The sequence below is a fragment of the Stigmatopora argus genome, chromosome 22 (assembly GCF_051989625.1).
Source record: "Stigmatopora argus isolate UIUO_Sarg chromosome 22, RoL_Sarg_1.0, whole genome shotgun sequence".
Classification (NCBI taxonomy): domain Eukaryota; kingdom Metazoa; phylum Chordata; class Actinopteri; order Syngnathiformes; family Syngnathidae; genus Stigmatopora; species Stigmatopora argus.
In genome coordinates, this window is record NC_135408.1 from 8247925 (window position 1) to 8251332 (window position 3408).

The window sequence follows — 3408 nt, forward strand, 5'->3', positions numbered from 1 at the left end:
TGTTTGCGTGGATGAAGCGGAAGGGATGGGGAAAAGCCCAGGTTGGTTTTCCAGGAGAGTTTCCTTGGCAACCTTATCCGCCGGTACACAGTTTAAGCCGCCTGCTAGCGGGATGATTTATCTTGTAAAGTGTGATTCGCTCTCCTGCTAACAAAAGAGGCCTCAAAAAGCTCGGGTCTCATCAAAGTCGCTCTCCTCCGGCGTGACGTCGGCTGTCACAGGCGTTAAGCCTTCTGCCATTTTTAGAAACCTCAGTCAGGTTTAGAGAAGGGTTGCGAGGGAGGGGATTCTGGGTAGGGATAGTGGAATATGCATATGCATGAAGATCGAGCTTCATGGGCTCCAGAGGCACAGCAGTGCATTAACATTTTGCTTCCGCTCTCTTAGCACTTGACAGATTATTATAGGAATAAAGTTTTTATAGAAGTGATACAGCACACTAGGTCAATATATGGCATTTCCAAGCCATTTCTGGACTCGCCGTTGCTTGCTCGAGTCGTAAATGCCGGACAACGTGGCCCCCTGCACGTTATGCCTGCCTCTTAATCAATGATTTAATCCATTTGGCTTTGTGCAATATAATTCTCTATTGTTATTCACGAATCGTTTGTCTTGCATTTTTCACCAAGTGCAAGAGTTGAATGGCTGCTCTTCATACCATTATAGTTAGTCATTCAGATTTGATAACCGTCCTGATAAAAGTACTGTGTATTTGATGTACTTTCTCTAACAGATGTTTTTGCAAAGGGGTTCTTGTTGGCTCACTTTCTGAGGCAGAATTTAGGAGGGTGATGGGGTCACGACCAGGCCTCTAGGGGGGCATAAAGAGGTGGTTGGTACGGTGAGGGCCAAGTTTCTTTCTAAAATACACTTGGGTAATTTTGTTATCGATAGAGGAGCAAAAATGCCAATAAAAACTTTCTTTGACAGTATAAAGTGTTTTTGTGACGAGAAGCGCCATCGTCTAATCAGTATATTTTTGGGAAGTTTGATGATGGTCTCAAATTGGAGCTTTCCCAGATTGATCTGTGTGGTATATTTAATTCTTATTTAAGTTATGACACCCTGTTTTCTGAACTACAATTTGCAAGTTTGGCTGAGCCTGCTGCCACTTATCATCTGACAAATACAGTCATTCATTGTGGAATGGCGGTGGATCAAATGAATGAAAGCTGACAGTCTGAACTTTAATGAAAAGCCTTAGAGAAACAACACGGTGTCACAGCACAATCGCCGGCGCTACGCTACCTCCAACAACCTGCTCGGATAAATCCGGAGTCGGTGAGTCTAAAAGTGATCTACTCATCATCCCCCGTCCGTCTGCGAGCGTGCAGTCGGCAAAGCGTCCCCGGCGAGGCTCCCTCACTCGGAGAGGCCGAGGGGCTGTTAACAAGCTTTCAGCTCTTCTCGGCCCCCCCGTACGAAGTCAGGTGTTAAGTGCAGACCTTTTGCCTGCCGTGTTGTCAAAGTTTTCCACTCTAACCACCCCATATTCTGCCATGACTAATACTTGACTTTTGATGAATGACCTCCCTTCCCTCTGTGCTCCAGGGAGATGTGTGGAGAAGCACGCTGAGATCATCTTCGGCCCTGGCGCGTCCCGTTATATCCAGATCCCCTCCTGACTCGGGGGGGCAGGCAGGACTTAGTCTGGTGAATTTCATGGATCAGTGAGGTGATGCTCATCAGCCGATGTGACATTTCATTCACTAGCGGGAACATCGTGTGTGTGAAAGAGACCCAGGAGACGCTCGTGTCATGTGAGGGCAATTCGGTGGAGGTGGAGGAGAAAATAGTGACGCTAGCTAACATGCCATGGCTTAAAAGCTTTTACGCTACCAGGGTGGAGAGCATTTGACTGGCAAATCTTCTAGATGGGATAGTCAGACTCCTAGATTCTCTCTTTTGGGTCACTTTTCTGATTATCCGCTACACGTCAATCCGTTGTTTTATTGGCTGGCCGACTGCTGGGATAGGCTCCAGCACCCCCAAAACAAATTTTATTTTGTGCCCAATCCCTTTTAACTGGGAGGGCTGACAGCAAAAAAAACACGTTCACTTTTATTGTTATACTTTTTTTGTATGCTACCTATGTACAATTTATACATGTGTACACTTTATGGTGAAGCTTTCAATCTCATTGTTCTAGTGTAATGACAATAAAGGCATTCAATTCAATTAAAAACAGATTGGACAATATCAGAGGTCTAAGAAATTTGCAATTTAAACACATAAGTCAACTGTATTTCGCAGGAAGGTTATCGTGCCGCTAAATAAAAGTACACTTATGAATATGTTCGCGTTACAGCACATACTGTGTTATGCATTTTTGGGCTAAATGTTCCGTTAACCTAACACCCTTATTAGTTATTCCCCCGCCCCCTTTGCTGCAAGGTTGAAACTGTCCAGCAAGATAGCGAGTCCCCAGCCGTGCTGTTTTGTACAATTTGATTTGTACTCGTAATCTGCACTCGGGCGCAACTCCATTACAGGTGATCAGCCTCCAATGCCAATGTCATCACAAGTATACAATGGAGGCCAGCGATAAAACGCAGCCTTGGCTAAGGAATGGGGTCTGGTTTCGCCTTTTTTTTTTGCGCTCTCTGATGATTGGGGTCATCTCATCTTATTACCACAGCCATGTCGGTGATACATGACTTGTGTGTGTGTGTTCATAAAGTATGTATTAGCTGACCGGGTGCATTCATGTGCAATGGAATCACTCTGGATGGCCACAGCGAGGGCGGAGGTCAGGGTGGTGATTTAACACGATCGGGCAATCCTCCTCCTGCGACACGGACACACGACGCACGCGACCTTAGGCTATTTCCAGCAAAGCAATTAGCGTCTCTTCCTCATTCTGGACACGTACCCCGGTCTAGACCACCTTTACAGATTTGAATCATCCACTCCTTGCTGCAGATTTAACATTAAAAGTAAAGATGTCCCAGATCTGATCATTTGATGGGAAATCCAGCCCAACCGAGTTATTTTCAGAGGATGGGAATGAATCAGATTTATTTACTTTATTCACTCTTTGGCGACAGATGTCCAATGCAACTTGACTGGGAGGGATGGCGGTTGCCTCTTGATTGTGATTTTCTTTACTTTTATGCTTATACTTCAGCGTGTGCAACAGTTTAGAAGTGCACTAGTCTAATGAAATCTTTTTTTTAATACTCTGGACCTTTGCTGAGGGTGAATAAAATATTCACGTTACATACATCAATGTCTCTCAGTATGATGGAATGACAGCTCTTGTAATTAATCTGGTTTAATGTGGATGTTGAGTGTGTTTGTGTTGAAACAATTGAAATATCACCATGAGCTGGGTTGGATAAACTTCACAGGATGTCATGAGGAGTTTGTAAAAGAAATTTGCATTTTACAGATGTTATTGTTTTTTTC